Genomic DNA, 20068 nt, shown 5'->3' on the forward strand with positions numbered 1-20068 from the left:
CAGGGTACATCATAATTATTATTATTTAATTTTAGGCTAAGTGAATTAAATCAAGTTACTTCGGTTAAACACCCCCAGTTGGATTCCAATTAAACCGACCCCATATTCAGTCAAATTTTTTAATAGAACGTGGTACCCTGACTCTAGCTAAAGCATATTCCCTCTCATATACTCCCTGAAAGATTACCCAGCATTCTGTTGCTCTGGGGTGTGTTGTCGAGACCCATGCCCTAGCTATACACAACCTGGCGGAAACAATTATAACCCATGGAAAACTTTTTAGGCTCACATCTTCCACACCGCTATATCCCAACATGATCGCCTTATTTATTAAGTGCAGCTCACATCCTCCCAAAACGTACTCAATTCTGGGGAAGTGACAAACATGTGTAGCAAATTAGCAGCCTTCAATCCTCATTTAGGGCACCTGCTTTTCTCCCCTCTATTACTCTCCTCCTTGCCTAACCATTTAGATATTCTATCTGGTGTATATTATAGCATGCAAACCGTTCTGAATTGTTATAATTTCAAGTTTACAGAATGGACTGATCTCTCCATATTATCTAATGCCACAGTTATTTTTAAAGGGGTAGTATTTACTTACAGGCGATTGCTCCATTTCAATGCAAGTTTCGAACCATCATTAACTCTTTGCTGACAAACGTTCTGATAAATAGTTGGTATTAGTGACTTCCTGGGTGCTTGATAAAAACCAGTGTGCTCCAGCAATTTTATACCCTAGCGTACCAAAAACAAAATCCCTGATTTGCAAGTATTTAAAAAAAGAGCCAATGAGGAAGAGCATAGGAGCTTTGCAGATTTTCAAATGTACGAAACCCATTCATATTATACAGCTGTCTCGGACACCCAACGCCATAATATGACCAAACTTTATTAGTTGAGTCATGAAACACTTCAGGAAGCATCATGTTTCCCACATAGGGAGATAGTCATGGATTTCCCGCCAGATATAAACTGTATATTTTATAGTCTTAAATCTTACTCTTTTGAAGTCATTGGGATCATTAATCCAATGCAAAAATAATCTACTATCTGAGCCAAGCGCAAACCTGTAAGAAAAGTCGTAGTTGTTTCCAGCCAATAGTTTACTAAGGTGTCCGGCAAATGCCGCCCAGTAGTGTAACTTAAAATCCTGAAGCTGTAGCCCACCCTGATTATATGTAAACTTAATATGCGCGCCGTGTGATCTTATACCCCAAGATAAAATTCCAGACAGCCCTGTCAAGTTTCTTTTAAAAAAATGCCACCCGCATAGGTATTGTACAAAAAAATATAAAAATTTGGGTAAGATATCCATTTTAATAATGATGCATCTACCTATGATGCTGATGCATAGCTCATGCCAATTTCTAAAGTTTTGAACAATACGCTGTAAGAGAGTCTCATAGTTCAAAGCAACAATCCGTTCCATCTGAGAGGATATCTGCACCCCCAAATATAATGCTGATGAACATTCTTGCCCGGAACTGGTCTAGTAAATTAGAAGACAGTTTCAACAGACAAAAAACGTAAAACTATAATTGGAAAGTCGACAGGCACTGCAGTGAAGCGCAATTCTTTACAGACTGATGTGCACATATGGGCAAGCAAAATGCAGTCATGCACAGTGCAAGATAGACAATGGCTGAAGTGGGCTGACCCATTGACCCTTGCTGTATGCTGCGGTGGGCAGACAGTTGAATAGACCAATGGCCTTTCCATTAGGTACATATGTGTGTGTTTTTTATTTAGCTTTTTCATTACATGACCTGGTGAATAGCTGCATTTTCCTCTAGGCCAGACCTAGAAATGAGCCCTCCTGTCAGTGTTTCACATTGACACTTAAACAGGCTAGGTGTGTAAAGCAATAGATTTATCCTCTCTTGATTTCACATATATGAATGAACAGTCATGAGCTCTTTCTTCCCTGGCCAGGAGAACCATTCCAGCTCATCCCTCTGGGTTTGTAATCTCTCTCAGACAGATTTATGTTGTATGCACTGGCTGTGGGATCGCTTTCCTTGCTTTTCTCTCACCCACTCTCAGTTTCCAGTGCACGGACAGCTTCCTTTATAAATGTGCTCACACATATTTAAGAGCTTTCAAAACCACTTTTTTATTCCAGATTTCTCCCAAGCCAAAAGGTCACTACAGTGGTCTTTTAGTTTATAAAAGGGCAATTCAGAAATGAAAGGGTTTTTTAAAAACATATATGTTTCAGCACTCACATGAATGCTCGTTTATACTTAGAGAAGCAGCAAACAAGGAATGCCCCTGACTTCATTCCTGACAGCGAGCTTACCTATTTATTATTAATTTCAATTATTAATTTAGTGAATGTTCCTACCATGCATGACCAGCAGCACCAATGTGTTTTAAAGAAGACTAAAAGTTTTAATCACAATATCTCTATTTATCATTTAAAAATTCCCAGGCCTTCCCTTATTTTTGAGCATTAAATTCAGGGGTACCATCCAATGTATGTTATCCTCAGATTTAGAGTTCAAATGGAAATAATCAGAAACAATTTATGGTAACAATGCTGCCACACATTTGCTGCATTCATACCCACATGGTTACCACAAGCTTTATGCCAGTGGTAAAATGCCACAAACTTTCTGTGATGTAATGCGGTATTAGTGTAATATAACCACTGTATAACTGTCTCCTTTCAAATCGGTCTTAATTTCAGAAATGCGGGGAACCAGTTTAAAGTGCTGGGAAAGGATGTGGCGCAGCAGGCAGATCTGACTCGAGAGCTGGGGAGCCGGGTCCGAGTCTCGGCTTCGGCGCAACATCCTGTGTTTCTGCGCAAATCGCTGAATCTCCCCATACCCATGGACAGTGCCTGGATACCCTCATGGGTGATAAGCCCCGCTATATAAATCTACAAACTTTAACTTTAACTTATGCCATCTTCATAGAAAAATAAATCAAGGAGTGGGAGAGAGCCTAAAGTGTTTATTAGTTGGTTACAGAGAGAACTTGCACATTAAGCACTGTATACCAATAATAGTAATCACAACATTGGTAGGTTAGATAAACTGAGGTAATGAAAAATGGTCTGTGAGTTATGGTTATCAGTAAAACCCAAATGGAGTCAGCCGGTGGCGCATCAGGTCTGGAAACATATTCTTTTATTTCCGTAATTTTTTATTGTAGAAAAAAATATATATTTACATGGAGCATAACATATACATGGGCGAAAAAAAAAGAGAGAAAAAAAAGAGGAAGAAAGAAGAAGAGGAAAGGAGACCGCCCGCGGGGAGGGGGGGGGGGTAGACTTGTTCATTCCCTGCTTCCAGTCTTATTGAGGTTAGTCCAAACATATTCTATGAAAGGGTTTTCAGCTCACCTTGTATGAGGTTGAAACGTTTGTGAAGAAGGCCTATTGCATGTGACACACAGTGGCATCTGGATGGTTGGCATCTCTGCATTTTATGTCACTAAGGGGCCGATTCCAATTTCGGCCGGAAGGGCTCCGAACCATGTTCGGAACCCTTCCGACCAAATCGTTCAGTCCCGGTCGGATTCCTTCCTGTCGGGAAGGAATCCGACTCGGATTTCGGGATTACGGACAACAGGTTCGGAGAGCCTGTCCGCAGTCCGGAAATCCTCCAGTACTCCCCCGGTTGCCTCTGTGCAACCGAGGGAGTACGATGGCAACTTTTCACTGCCTTTTCGTGCCGGTCTGTCCGGCACGAAAAGGCAGTCGGAAGCTGTCTCTGGGGGCCCCCAGCAGGGCCCTCATGGGTGTGAGGCCACTGGATGGCGGCCTGGGGGCACCTATGGTGCCCCTCCGTTGATCCCTGCAGCCGGTGGCAGGCACAGGGTGCAGGGATGAACTGCACACCTGCTTTCAGCAATGCACGCATGCTTTCCGGTCGGAAAGCATGCTTGCATTGTAAGGTATACGCGCATCGTACTACCAAGGCTGTAACCGACGACAGCTGGTCGGTCGGTTACACCTCTGGCCCGATGTTGGACGGACTTAGGTCCGTCCGACATCGGAATAGCCCCCTAGAATAAAGCAGTTCCGGGCTACCAAATAGCCAAAGTAGGCACCGGCCTATGGGCCCCACTACTTTTAGGGGACCAGTGACAATGGATCAAAATAATATTGATGTGATTGTGAACGAAAATTACAATCCAGCTTTCTTAAATATTGTTTCCAAAAGATATTAAAAAAATGAATCAACTCAAAGAAACAAAAACTTTACATTAAAGACTCTATAGAGAAAATACAGTATTGTACCCCTTGACAACTTAAAGTACATAAACATCAGATTCACATCAGTTTGTCTCTTAAAAGCTCATCTTCTGGCAGCTGTCAGTTTGTAAAAAAATCTGGTGCATGTGGGTATTAGGAAATCATTTGCAAGGGGGGGCATGGGGGCGACATTTCAACTGCCTATGTCCTTCCACGGGATGTAATCCAGCACTGGAATAAAGCACAGACTAGGCTAATAGTTCGAAGTGTGGCTACTCAGTGACATTTTATTATGTCCTAAGGTCTCTCTGTACCCTCATTCGTGGCCACAAGAGAAAAGGAAAGTCTGTAGTTTTCTGCAAATTCCACCACTAAACACCAAATAGAAACTTTAGACAGGGAGTCTATTACATTATCAAAATAATATACAAAATTTACGCTACATGGGTTATTGTTTAGCACAATGTGGGCCATTGCCTTTTTCATGACCTCTACAAAGTTCTGTTCTCACACCATCACTTCCTATGTGCTTGCAGAGTATAAATGTTCGTGCAACTCACTATGGCATATGGGCTGGATCATTTTTATTCCACCTAATCTGGTTCCTGCGTTGTTAAAATAGATGGTCAATCACTTATTCTTTGCTTGCACGTCTAAGAATTCCGAAAGCTCCCCAGTGAGCACCAAAGTGATTCGAATTACTCCATGTTACTCACGAGATATGCTTGGCTTTGTCTCGCGCCAGCCCCACCCTGGAACTTTTGGTCTTTCTGTTTGTATTGCAGAAAACAGCTGCAAGACTCAAATGGTTTTGATGAAAGATGCTGGCACTAAGGCTATGTTTCTCTGTGTTTGGAGAGGAGATTGAAGCCACGCCTCCAGCGTCTTCCCCCTCCCCCAACTGAGAAAACAGGGGAAATGAGCTACTAATGCAGACAGGCCAAATGGCAGCTTGAACTTCCCAAAGGCCCTCTTGGAGTGGGAAAGGCTTGCTTATTTTTTTCTAGCCTTAATGAGCCACTTCCAAGGAACGTCGTACTAGCAAATTAGCTTTGGCGGGAAACCCCAACCAACACAGATGCATTTGCCGCAAAGTCTCTCATATACGAACAAATCCAAATGGAAACAGACTCTGAATTCCAATGCTCTACATCTGCTTTTTAAGGTGTTCACATTATTTTTTATGTTCGATTGTTGGATACGTAATGCACAATTGTTTCTTTTGTGTCTGATCTTGGTGGTGGTGAAGGAAGGGTGTCATGGACCTTAATGCATCAGGGAAAATGCCTCTGCCCTAATTGGGTAGTTAAAGACAGCCATAGCAGGGCCTTAAGTGGGCCAGGTCTCACCAGTGCTGAGCACCGGCAGTTTTTAAAGGGGGCCTCGAAACGGATGTCTATCGGGCTCGGTGTTGTGCCCCTGCATAGGCGGTCCGTTTTTCTGGACTGCAGTGACAGCAGGCACATTGTGTGCGCGTGCTCACTTCTCACTAGTGGACAAGTTACGGCTTGACGTAATGACCGGTGAGCGTTGTAGGGGAAGGGAAATCCTTTAAAGGGAGTCATTTTCTCTATGGGTTTCCCTTCTCTTTTTGAAACTCAGGAGCAGCAACATTGTCGTGGTCTCACCAGGGCTTTAAGTGGAAGCTTTTTCAATATTATATACAAGCCATAGTTGCTGCTTATTTATCATATGCAACTAACAATCATTAACAAAGCCGATAGTCCTGACTTGTTGTAGGTATGATCTTACATGTTGTATCCTATATCTAGATGCAATGACAGAGACAGCAAAATACAAGTCAGGCGGCCCACTATGCTAAGCACATCATTTTAGCTTAGGTGTCTTTAAGAGAGGCACTTAATTACATTGGCCACACCCCTTTGAGAGACCCACCAGTTTTTTTCCTCCCACATAAAGACCTGAGCAATAGTAGCGGTGGCGTGGGCCAGCCAGATCCCTAAACCTGCTAATCCTGCACTAATATTAGCTACACCCCCGGCTGGGTAAGCCTCAAGTTTTACCCATTAAAAGCAGTGCTTAATTTCTAAAACAATAGGTGCCGGTGCCCATGGCCAGCACTATCGAATATCGGGGTGTCGAATACCAAGGGTGTCTAACTGTTATTCCTTCTCAAGTCTCCACCAGACACTACCTGCCTCCTTATCCCACCCTGCAGATTCCCTTTAATAACTTCTTACCTTCTTTGTCAACATTTTTCCGTCTTTCTGTTTCCCTTTCTTTCCTTCTTTTGTGCTTTTTCTCCCTCTTGCTCTAGTCTAGAGCAAAGGCCAAATAAGTGTCAGTCCCAAAATAACTAGTGCTGGTGGGCCCCACCTGCAAGCACCAGTTGAAATTAAGTACATATTTAAAAGTGAGATGTCCTGACTACATTTACAACTCAACAATTTGCAACTCCAAGGAGGGTAAAACTCAGTGGCTTTGGAGGCTGAGCTCATTAAAATCAATGGTGATGAAGTCTTTTTGGGAGACTGTGGAACGTTTGCAGGGTGGTTCATTTCACTGAAGTCTACAGGAGGTGTCTATTTGTTTCACTTATTTGGAGAATGACAGCTCTAAATGAGGGTGAGTTAAAAGCTAGGACTAGATTCAACAGCCATTTAATTTGCTGAGCGTTGAGATGCTTTCAAAACACAAGCCACGCATGTGCTGCGTTCTACAAGCAGGTCTTGGTATGCCTTGCATACCAGGGGGATACTTTTCAAAACCAAAGGTATAGGTGAAAATGCCTACAACCTTGCCTCCTGCTCTGAAGATACTTGGGTTTTGCTCTTGGCGCAAATTTGTTACATTTACCCCTAGAAAACAATGTCCAAAATCTGCCTTTCAACACCAGCATCTCTTGAGGAATTCTACACTTTTTGCCTTCCCTAAAGAACTATTTCAAAAAGGGGGTGGTGATGGTCAGAGTATCTGAGTTAATCAGAACACTCCTACCCAGTCAACGGATCAGGGCTTGATCCATCACCGTTTTTTAGCTCACTGCACCATCCCAGTTCAGAACCTGGCTATATGCAAATTAGTCTGTCCCTGGCCCAGTGCATCATGGGAACAGGGCAGACCAAACTACCAAGCCAATTCTTCACTGGAAAGGAAACAAGCTTCCGGGGACCGGTTTCTGGCATTACAGCCGTCTTCGGCCCGGCTAGCTTGAATCCTGATGGTGCAGTGAGCAAGGGACTCATGTCTGAGCATACCCTTCCACACTTGTGGTGGCCAAAATATTTCAAAAAGGGGGTGGTGATGGACAGAGTATCTGAGTTAATTAGAACACTCCTACCCAGTCAACGGATCAGGGCTTGATCCATCATCGTTTTTTAGCTCACTGCACCATCCCAGTTCAGAACCTGGCTATATGCAAATTAGTCTGTCCCTGGCCCAGTGCATCATGGGAACAGGGCAGACCAAACTACCAAGCCAATTCTTCACTGGAAAGGAAACAAGCTTCCGGGGACCGGTTTCTGGCATTACAGCCGTCTTCGGCCCGGCTTGCTTGAATCCTGATGGTGCAGTGAGCAAGGGACTCATGTCTGAGCATACCCTTCCACACTTGTGGTGGCCAAAATAATTCAAAAAGGGGGTGGTGATGGACAGAGTATCTGAGTTAATCAGAACACTCCTACCCAGTCAACGGATCAGGGCTTGATCCATCACTGTTTTTTAGCTCACTGTACCATCCCAGTTCAGTACCTGGCTATATGCAAATTAGTCTGTCCCTGGCCCAGTGCATCATGGGAACAGGGCAGACCAAACTACCAAGCCAATTCTTCACTGGAAAGGAAACAAGCTTCCCTAAGTGTGGCAGGGTATGCTCATCTGTGAGTCCCTTGCTCACTTGGCCACTGGATTCAAGATAGCCTGGCTGATGAGGATTATGAATCCGAAACCGGTCCCAGGATGCTTGTTTCCGGTCCATGGAAGACATGGCTTGGCAGTTCGGGCTGGACTGTTCCCATAAGGCACAGGGTCAGACTGATTTGCATATAGCCATGTCTGAAATGGGGTGGCTGAGTGGGCTAAAGAATGGTGATGGATTAAACCCAGATCAGTTGACTGGGGGTGAGTGTTTGATTTGCTCAAACGCTCCGTCCATCATCCCCTTTTGTATCGTTTTGTTCGCCCTAAGTGTGGCAGGGTATGCTCAGATGTGAGTCCCTTGCTCACTTGGCCACTGGATTCAAGATAGCCTGGCTGATGAGGATTATGAATCCGAAACCGGTCCCAGGATGCTTGTTTCCGGTCCATGGAAGACATGGCTTGGCAGTTCGGGCTGGACTGTTCCCATAAGGCACAGGGTCAGACTGATTTGCATATAGCCATGTCTGAAATGGGGTGGCTGAGTGGGCTAAAGAATGGTGATGGATTAAACCCAGATCAGTTGACTGGGGGTGAGTGTTTGATTTGCTCAAACGCTCCGTCCATCATCCCCTTTTGTATCGTTTTGTTCGCCCTAAGTGTGGCAGGGTATGCTCAGATGTGAGTCCCTTGCTCACTTGGCCACTGGATTCAAGATAGCCTGGCTGATGAGGATTATGAATCCGAAACCGGTCCCAGGATGCTTGTTTCCGGTCCATGGAAGACATGGCTTGGCAGTTCGGGCTGGACTGTTCCCATAAGGCACAGGGTCAGACTGATTTGCATATAGCCATGTCTGAAATGGGGTGGCTGAGTGGGCTAAAGAATGGTGATGGATTAAACCCAGATCAGTTGACTGGGGGTGAGTGTTTGATTTGCTCAAACGCTCCGTCCATCATCCCCTTTTGTATCGTTTTGTTCGCCCTAAGTGTGGCAGGGTATGCTCAGATGTGAGTTCCTTGCTCACTTGGCCACTGGATTCAAGATAGCCTGGCTGATGAGGATTATGAATCCAAAACCGGTCCCAGGATGCTTGTTTCCGGTCCATGGAAGACATGGCTTGGCAGTTCGGGCTGGACTGTTCCCATAAGGCACAGGGTCAGACTGATTTGCAAATAGCCATGTCTGAAATGGGGTGGCTGAGTGGGCTAAAGAATGGCGATGGATTAAACCCAGATCAGTTGACTGGGGGTGAGTGTTTGATTTGCTCAAACGCTCCGTCCATCATCCCCTTTTGTATCGTTTTGTTCGCCCTAAGTGTGGCAGGGTATGCTCAGATGTGAGTCCCTTGCTCACTTGGCCACTGGATTCAAGATAGCCTGGCTGATGAGGATTATGAATCCGAAACCGGTCCCAGGATGCTTGTTTCCGGTCCATGGAAGACATGGCTTGGCAGTTCGGGCTGAACTGTTCCCATAAGGCACAGGGTCAGACTGATTTGCATATAGCCATGTCTGAAACGGGGTGGCTGAGTGGGCTAAAGAATGGTGATGGATTAAACCCAGATCAGTTGACTGGGGGTGAGTGTTTGATTTGCTCAAACGCTCCGTCCATCATCCCCTTTTGTATCGTTCCCTAAAGAACTAGCTGGGTTGATCTCCAGGTAATTACCCCAATGGACTATTCTGGGGCCATCTTACAAAAGCAAAGTCAACTCCAAAGAATGCAAAACTATTCAGCCCCTTAGCCTGGGCTTACAGCAGAAAAACTCTCCTCCACACTGAATCCTCCCCACTAGTCCCCAACCAGAAATGGGTTGCATTTTATAAAATGTCCATTGTTCTAAGGGCCCTTCATCGTCAGGCGTCCTACCTCACGTCTTGCTGCTAGATACCTTCTGGACCACAGGACTATATGTGACCATTCCAAACAAAAGTTTCTTCATCCAGTGAGAGACAGGCCTGTTGGACTACTTCACCCTCAAGGCTGTTCCCTCTGGACCTGATTTCCTTTACCTCTTTTCAGACAGGCTTCGGGTGCGTAAAACATCTTCCAATCCACACAACCTTGAGCAGCTATAACCATCTTGCCTGCTCCGTGGATTCATTCATCCTGGCTTTCCCTGTAAGCCCCTCCAAATAAAACTTATTCTGAAGTAGCCATAGGCATATATGTAAAACATACATGAAATAAAAACAAATGAAGACACTCTCTGAGCAGCTAATCTGGCGTGAAGTGGTAGGACTCCCCCTCCATGGATTCTAGGTCATTTGACTCTAGTGGTGTTTAGTTCTGCATGCAACGCCCTCTAAATTTCAAAACAGAAACATCCCCTCTCTTGGCTTTTATTTGAAATTACCTGGACTATATCCAGTGACTCCAACAGCCACCATTTTCCCTCTCCACCTGCAAGTTTCTTTTTTCTGCTGCTATCTTATTGGTTTGGGGAAAAGCAACCACCACAAGGAGGGTAAACACGTCTGATTGTGCGCTCAAGAAACCGCACCATTGCATGGTACCACCATAAGGAGGGTAAACGCGTCAGATCGTGTGCTCAAGAAACTGTGCCATTGCATCGTACCAAAGACAGGATTGGGTTTTGCAGCTCAGCACCACATTGTTAGTCTCCTCCTTTTCCCCTGTCCATCTTTTCCATTCCTCTTGTTTGTTGTCACTCACTCCCTAGCCCCACCTCCTCATCTTTTTTAAAATTGTGAAATGCCAGTCCCCCATACTCTCACTGTACTCCGTGTGCACTTTTTTGCTTTCAGAGGAGGTTTAAGGAGCTACTTTGTGCTAATTGCATTAAGAGCTACATGTACTTGCTACACAAAACAATAAGTAAGTTCTGTCTAATATTTTGCTTACATAAATCCACTGCCATGAAAGAAAATAAGTATTCCTTAAATTCACATAAACAGATTGAATTTAAATAGAATAGATCAAGTAACAGATCAACAACCTATTGGTTGATAATTATTCATATTATCTTAACAAATTAAAAGCAGTGCACTAAATTTGTGATGGAGACATTCTATTCCCTTGCACCACTCCAGGGGCGTCTGACAGCCACGTGTTCTCTCTCCCACTGATGTAAAGAATGAACTCCCAATAATACAGGGGGGCGAGGGAGCTCTTCCCAGCCCCTATCACAGGTGTATACAATGTAGTGTTTTATTTATTTATTTATTTAATTCAAAGGTTTTATATAGTGCTGCTGGACCCAAGAGTATCAGAGCGCTTTACAAGGAAGGTGAACATAATGAGATAAAATTAGCATTGTGCGAAAAGAAAAAATTTACAAAATGATATTTTATTCAGCAGAGCTAAGGGGGCAAAGAAACGGAGAGATAAAATTAAGGGGAAAATGAATATTGAAAGTTAGGAGAGAGAAGGGGGTGTAGAGAGGGGGAGAGAGAATATGAAGGGTTTGAGAGGTGGTGGGGAGAGGAGTGGACAAGAGAGGAGAAAAGAGGGAACATGTTCAGAGTCAGTAGTTCCTATATTCCCAATAGGCTCTGCGCATTGGAATAATATATCCTATAGATAAGACGTAGGACTGAGGTCAACTAGGTCTCTATCGAATATTCTAAACTTAATTGTGTGTGTGCCAGCTAACTCAGAGGTCACTAGAAACTTTCTTGCATACACAAGAAGGGATTAGTTTCTGACAACTGCATAAACATGACAAAGAATAAGACATATATCTCTAGAGTCACGGAAACAATAGATGAGTATTTCACTCAGTTAATCGTGCATCCTTCGTTTCTACAGAGTTGTAGAGAAATAGAGAGACGAGCGTTTTCAATAAAAAGGTTTATTGAACAGTCTTCTTTCTCATGCAAGAGAAGTGAACTGCTACAATCATTATGCAGACCGCAAAGTGTAATGCGTACAGCGAGAATAGTATTATAAAATAATACTGTAAAAGCATTGTGTGGTTCCTAAGTCATAAAATACATACATAAATAACATAGATTAAAATACTCAACTGGTGCTTCTAAAATACGCCTACCCCAATGTACCTAACCTAAGTCTAGTATGAGGGAAGAAGTAAGTATTGTGCAGCATAGGTTTAGTTGTTTTTGCCAAAGAATCTATCCAAGATTTCTCTTAGGTTCTAATCAGCTCCATACCTTAGTTTAGAATGAAGGAGGTCTGGTATCTCTGTCTCGGGACTCGATTTCCCAACACCCCGCAAGGGGAGCTTGGAAACACTGGAGCTGGATTCTCGGCAGGAGAAATGCAGCCTCGATCAGTGCATCAGCTGGAGGGTCGGCTTACTTCGGCAGTTGCTGTAGCGAGCTGCGTCGGGCAAGTAGATAGTCGAACTGCTCCGCACCACCATCGTCTCTTGCTAGAGCAAGTGAAGGTATATTTATACCTTGAAAGTGTCTAGGAATGCCATAGTTTGACGTAAAGTTGACCATAATAACATCAGGAAAGAAGCCCTATAGAATAGTTGTTCTTTGCAAAATACATGAGTTCTTGGACAAATCAATATTCGAGCAAAGGGAAGTTCCCTAACTGCTTATGCCGATTTTCCAAGAAATCGTTGTGACGTTTTGTATGGGTGGAAGTAGCCATGCCTGTATTCGGTCTGCAGGGGCTATGTCTAAATAAGGGCTTGATTTCTATGCCTATATAAGGGCAATGTGAATTGTACCTATATAAGGGCATGAATCGGGAAAATTCACTTGGAGTCTAAAATGCCACACAACAACAAGATTGTATCCTTGTCTGAGGCCCGGCCCATACCTTCAGCTGTCCAGTGCCAATTGACACAGAGTTATTGACTTTTTCTTCGGGCAAATTATTGTTCAATAATGTCAGTAACAGTTCTAGTAAGATAGGTCAGGAAACTGAGCACTGCTTACTGAGATCCGTGAGTAATCTGCATCTCAAAAGAGTCATTCCACTCAAGAAAGACTCCGCCTTTCATCTTTTCGAGGTCGATAAAATAAGTACCCATTTTTATCATTAAATGTAATTGTAGCATTATTAGCTGCTGCCTATGGCTATACTGGTCCTTAACACCATCGCTGCTAGAGTTATTTTCCTCCTGCGCTGGGCCATAATGGAAATGGGTGTGTTCATGACGAGCTCAGCTCGTCATTTATTTATTTAATTTATTTATTAAATTTATATAGCGCAACAGCTACCCGTAAGGGTTTCCCGGCGCTGAAAGACAAATGCAGCAAAATACAACCCAAAAAGTTATTGATCAAAAAGCCAGGTTTTCACGGCTCTGCGAAAGCGGATGTGGCAGTTCTCCATCCGTACATCCAGGGGATGTGAGTTCCAAAGTCTGGGTCCCAAGTTTGCGAAGGAGCCACCGCCCATTCTCGAGAGTCTAAACTTAGGTACACAGAATAAATGTTGAGACGAAGAACGGAGTGAACGGGCAGGGGTATAGGGGGTGACCAGGGCCTGAAGATACAAGGGAGCTACTCCAGTCTTGATCTTGTGCATAAAGCACAATGCCTTGAACTTTACACGATTATCAAAACGGAGCCAATGGAGCTCCCTCAGGCGTTCAGTAATATGGTCTCGTTTCCGACAACCACAGAGTAGCAGCAGCGTTTTGGACCAATTGGAGACGGCGTATGACCGCCTTGGTGGACCCCAGATAGAGCACGTTGCTGTAGTCCAACCTATAAGTCACCAAGGCCCTCATCACGGATCTCTGGGTGTTAGAAGGTAGTATCCAAAAGATTTTTCTCAGCCACCGTAAGATGGTGAAGCAGGTGGCTGCTACTTTGTTGGCCTGATCTTTCATAGATAAACCCCTATCAATATTCAACCCAAGATTTCGCACTCGTTCTGACGGGGTAGGTAAGGAACCCATGGCAGATGGCCAGTGCCTCAGGCTCCAAAGGTCAGGTTTGTTTCCGAGAACCAGGACCTCGGTCTCTCCGCCATTTAATTTGAGCAGGTTACAATTCATCCAACAGGATATTTCACTGAGGCCTGTTTGCAGAGGGGAAGAGGAGGTGGAATCAGCTTGGGATAAAGAAAATACAATTTGGGAATCATCTGCATAAGTGAATAGGTTCAAACCAGAGCGTTGTGCAATGTGGGCCAAATGGGTAACGTAAAGATTAAAAAGAAGGGGGCTAAGGATTGAACCCTCGGGCACACCGTGTGGGGACACGAGAGGTGTACCTAATGACGAGCTGAGCTCGTCATGAGCACGGAAGGGGTTAAAGGCCCTCTATGTGTGGCATAAGCCTGAGCCATAGGTGAGAGGCTTCTTTTGCTTTCATGGGATAATGAAGAGCGGGTCGTAAGAAGTCTGGAGTCATCCACCAGAGGTACGCAATCAACTTTCAGGAGCAGTTTGAAGGGCCACACAGCTGTGGGGAAAGAGGTTTGTACTCTCTCAAGGCAGCATGCTTAACTAGCTGCTTCCAAATTATCTTGGATATGGCTAAGGAGTCCCACACTATTTCAACCTTATGAGAAGGCTAGTGAGGCATCGGGTATGTAACAGCATGGAGAGAAATTCAAGAATGACCCCACTTATTAGTGGACTGCACTAAAGTTTGCTATTTTCTAGCAGTCCATACATACCTCGGTGGGAGGTGCCTTTAATGGCCTAGAGATACTTGTTGTTAATCAAATGTCTTCTGTAAGAAAAGCATCTCATATACCCAGAAAAATGTGCATGCAATTTTATCCATTCCAAAAATGTGCAGCAAAAATCGAGCCGCTTCTTGAATACACCTTAGATTGGAGGAGCCCAAACCTGACTATGTGGTACTGTACCCACAAACCCCATCTATTAGTAGTGCCTGCTTTACAGAAACCCACATCTTTGAATCATGTCTGATCATATGTGTTCCTACGCTGAGATCACTAGTCTGCATCCGAGATAGATGAGAAGATGGAAGACGTGCTTGGATGCACACTCCTCAATGATACCGGTACCCATTTTAGCATGCATGTTTGCCTGTAAAATACTTATGCCACCAGGTCCATGCTCTCTAGAAGTTGCAAGCATGTTTTGAGCTATCTGAGGATAGTGAAGGAACTGCGGCTGTCGACTCACTCTGCTAAAGCCGGCTAATCAGCGCTTGTTTGGGTGACCACCAGTTTCTGCTACCCAGACTCTAATGTACAATATTTATTTTACAGGTAGCAGGTAACAGGTACAAGGAGTATGGGTCTGAGGTAAAATGGGGAAGGGGGCTGTGGGGTCTGTACTACAGTTGATATACCACTCATTTGCTACTATTTTCCTTTCCCTACTTTTTATTTATTCAAGCAGTTTCATCTTTTTTTCTATCTCAACTAAATGTGTACTGCTTAAACGAACAGGGATTTGCTAGGTTTCCATAGTGCACGCCACCACTCTCTCATTGATTTCATTTGTTGTCTTCTAATGTTTCTTCAGAGGAGCCCAACACACATTAATAGGGGGCTGATTTACCAAGAAGATGTACAAAGCAAAAGACCAAAAACTAAATAATACATCAACAAAATACAGGATCCTACAGAGGATCATAGAACTAAAGAGAGGAAAAAGAGGTGTAAGTTACTGCATAATCTTCTGGGAAAGTAGCCAGAGGGTTGGAAGGTCCTCATGCTCTCAAGACTGGAGTTCTTTCTGTGAGGATGAGACATTTCAGTGTCCAAGGCATTCCAGGGCTGAGACACAGTGGGATATACATGCCTGAGACAATGTCTTTCAGTAACGGCCATAATAAGCCAGTAACCTGCATACAGAGATGGCTTTATAAGTGAAGCAAAATATACTGCTTACCTGCCTGTAGAGTGCATTTCTGAGTGAACGACAGTGCGGGAGGGCCCTTCTCTGGTGTGTTGCAATGGGATTGGTTGGTTTAGTGAGAGCTGTCCAGAGCACAGCAATGCTTCGGATGTCACGATTTTAAATTTATTTTTGATAATTTGCATGTATAATACGACACTATAAGTGCTGTCAGTAGATCAGTGAATTAATGCATTTTACGTGCCTTTGTTGTTTAATGGTCAAATGGTTAATTGGAGTTCTTTCTGGTTGTTACTCCGAAATGCTAAGTTTTTATAAGAATAATTTAGAAGGGCATGATAAAATACTAACAAGGTGCACAAAAATTGTTTATGTATGTTATTCCTGGACGAAATCTCTGTTACACAGGCGTAATCTTGTGCAACTTCGGTTATTTTTGCATTGCACATTTCTCTTTGAATTTACATGCTGCATAATTAATTACACGCCGTTCCTGGCAAAATTTGAACACAAGAACACAGAACAGTGCAAATAACCTGAACGCAAGCCACAACTCTTTGCAGCATTTGTGTTTGTTGCACTATTTGTTTTGTAGAGCTAAATGCATCCTTGTATTCAAAACAGATACAAGGACAAATGTTTTGCGAAAATATAGCACCAAGTGCTGGGTTTGCATTTCCCGGAATTTCGCGTGTTTATGCAACAGCAAATTATGCAGATTTAAAACACTACTAATCATTCCTCATTTTAGGTACTGAACAGTAAATTAGACCTAAAACCAAAAGGAATGCCCCATAAAAATATAGTTTACAGAGAGAGTTTTAAGACATGGCCACAGTAGACAACTACCCAGGGCTCCCACTTTCCAGTGAACCCCCCCTGATAAAGTGATAGTGACAGCAAGAAGACAGTCAATCTCCTCTTTCTCTGTCTCCACCTGTCTCCTGGTCTCTACAAACGAGGGCGCTGGCTCGGGCGGGGTCGGCTGAGCAGAGGTTTCTCTTGGAGGCGTGGAAGGAGATTCGGTCGTTGAGGTATTGGGGTCTGGTGTTATGGAGGGCTTTGTAGGTGTGTGTGAGCAGCTTGAAGCTTATTCTTCTTTCAACAGTGAGCCAGTGGAGGCCGCGGAGATGTTGTGTGATGTGGTCATGTTGTGGGATGTCGAGGATAAGTCTGGCTGCGACGTTATGGACGGTCTGGAGTTTGCGGAAGAGTTTTTTATTGATTCTGGCATAGAGAGCATTTCCGTAGTTCAGTATGCTGGTGAAGAGTGCTTGGGTGACGGTTTTCCTAGGGTTGGTGGGATCCACTTGAAAGTCTGAGTAGTGTGTGGAGGGTATTAAAGCATGCGGAGGATACAGCTTTGATCTGGTGGTTCATGGTGAGTGAAAAGTCGAGTAGGATGCTGAGGTTGTGTGCGTGATCCTTTGGGGTGGGTGGGTTTCCAAGGGCGGGGGGCCACCAGGTGTTGTCCCATGCGGAGGGGATGAAGCACAGGATGGGGACTTCTGTTTTCTCCCAGTTGAGCCTAAGGCAGCTTTTGCTCCACCAGGTTGTAACTGCTTTCATCCCTACTTGGAAATTGTGCCTGGTGATGTCGGGTTCCTGGTTGAGAGAGAGGATGAGCTGGGTGTTATTGGCGTAGGAGACTATGTTGAGTCTGTGGTTTCTAGCAATGGTTGCGAGGGGGGCCATGTAGACGTTGAAGAGGGTGGGGCTGAGGGAGGATCCCTGGGGTCTGATCTCTGTCGGTTCTTTCTACCTGAGAGGAAAGATCGTATCCAGTCTAAGGCTATTCCTCAGATGCTGGTGTCTTGGAGCCTGGTGGCTAGTGTTCTGTGGCAAACGTGTTGAAAGCTGCCGATAGGTCCAGGATGATGAGGGCTGCTGTTTGGCCCTGGTCAAGGAGGCGCGGATGTCGTCGGTAGCAGTGATGAGGGCGGTCTCTGTGCTGTGGTTGTTACGGAATCCAGATTGAGAGGTGTCTAGGATGCTGTTGGGTACTATGAAATGTGCTAGCTGGGTGTTGGTGGCTTTTTCGATGACTTTGGCGGTAAAAGGGAGAAGTGAGATGGGCCTGAGGATCTTGAGATCCATTGGGTCTGTGGAGGGCTTCTTCAGGAGGGGGTTGACATCAGCGTGTTTCCAGTCATCAGGGAATGTGGCAGACTCGAGGGAGCAGTTGATAATTTGGCGCAGCTTGGGTACGGCGGAAGATGTGCGGCAGGCAGGGGTCAGTAGGTGCTCCGGAGTGGATTCTCTTCATTGTCTTTAAGATGTCTTCTGTGGTGAGGAGGTCCAGTTGAGGAAAGCCTGTTGGTTGGCTTTGTTGGGGGTGGGAGTTGAGGTGGTGTTGTGGTCTTGGTTGTCGAAGTAGTTGTGGAACGACTCGATCTTTAGGTAAAAGATGGAGTTGAGTTTGTTGCCGAGGTCTTGGGAGGGAGGGGTAGCAATTGTTTCGCTGTTGAATCTGGCGAATTCCTGTATGATGGCAAAGAGTTCCTTAGAGTTGTGGGCGAAGGAGAGGAATTCAGTCTTAGTTGGGGTGGATCTGGAAGTGGATTTGTTCCATGGGGGGTGAGGCATTGTCCAGGTTGGTGGTTGTGAGTCAGAGGGAGCTTTTGTGGACGATGGCAAGGCCTCCTCCTGGGTGGATGGGGCGGTCTTTCATCAGGATCTTGTATCCGTCGGGGATGGTGGTTGCAATGTCAGCTGCAGAGCTGGCGTTGGTCCAGGTCTCAGTGAGGAAGGTGACGTCCGGCATGTGAGTGTTGAGGAGGTTCCAGATTTCTACGGTGTGTCGGTGCAGGGAGCGTATGTTGAGGAGGATGCAGCTCAGTGGGTGGGGTCCGTGGCTTGGGTATGGCTGCCTGGGTCCCGGGTGGGTGAAGGTGTGGCGGCAATGTCGGCAGGAGATCGGGCCTTAGGTGTCGAGAGCTATACCAAAGGGGATTATGGACAGAGTGTTTGAGCAAATCAAACACTCACCCCCAGTCAACCGATCTGGGTTTAATCCATCATCATTCTTTAGCTCACTCCACCACCCCAGTTCAGACATGGCCATATGCAAATCAGTCTGACCCTGTGCATCATGGGAACAGTCCAGTCAGAACTGCCAAGCCATGTCTTCCCTGGACCGGAAAAAAGCATCCTGGGACTGGTTTCTGGCTAATCAGCCGTCATCAGCCAGGCTAGCTGGAAATCAGTGGCAAAGTGAGCAAGGGACCCACGTCTGGGCATACGCTGCCAACTTAGGGCAAACAAAGCGATACCAAAGGGGATGATGGACGGAGTGTTTGAGCAAATCAAACACTCACCCCCAGTCAACTGATCTGGGTTTAATCCATCATCATTATTTAGCTCACTCCACCACCCCAGTTCAGACATGGCCATATGCAAATCAATCTGACCCCGTGCCTCATGGGAACAGTCCAACCCGAACTGCCAAGCCATGTCTTCCCTGGACCGGAAACAAGCATCCTGGGACCGGTTTCTGGCTAATCAGCCAGGCTAGCTTGAATCCAGTGGCAACGGGAGCAAGGGACCCACGTCTGGGCATACCCTGCCAACTTAGGGTGAACAAAGCGATACCAAAGGGGATGATGGACGGAGCGTTTGAGCAAATCAAACACTCACCCCCAGTCGACTGATCTGGGTTTAATCCATCATCATTCTTTAGCTCACTCCACCACCCCAGTTAATACATGGCCATATGCAAATCAGTCTGATCCTGTGCCTCATGGGAACAGTCCAGCCCGAACTGCCAAGCCATGTCTTCCGTGGACCGGAAACAAGCATCTTGTGACCGGTTTCTGGCTAATCAGCCATCATCAGCCAGGCTAGCTTGAATCCAGTGGCAAAGTGAGGAAGGGACCCATGTCTGGGCATACCCTGCCAACTTAGGGCGAACAAAGCGATAACAAAGGGGATGATGGACGGAGCGTTTGAGCAAATCAAACACTCACCCCCAGTCAACTGATCTGGGTTTAATCCATCATCATTCTTCAGCTCACTCCACCCCACAGTTCAGACATGGCCATATGCAAATCAGTCTGATCCTGTGCCTCATGGGAACAGTCCAGCCCGAACTTCCAAGCCATGTCTTCCCTGGACCGGAAACAAGCATCCTGTGACTGGTTTCTGGCTAATCAGCCCTCATCAGCCAGGCTAGCTTGAATCCAGTGGCAAAGTGAGGAAGGGACCCACGGCTGGGCATACCCTGCCAACTAAGGGCGAACAAAGCGATACCAAAGGGGATGATGGACGGAGCGTTTGAGCAAATCAAACACTCACCCCCAGTGAACTGAGCG

The sequence above is a fragment of the Lissotriton helveticus genome, chromosome 9, assembly GCF_964261635.1.
Source record: "Lissotriton helveticus chromosome 9, aLisHel1.1, whole genome shotgun sequence".
NCBI classification, from domain to species: Eukaryota; Metazoa; Chordata; class Amphibia; order Caudata; family Salamandridae; genus Lissotriton; species Lissotriton helveticus.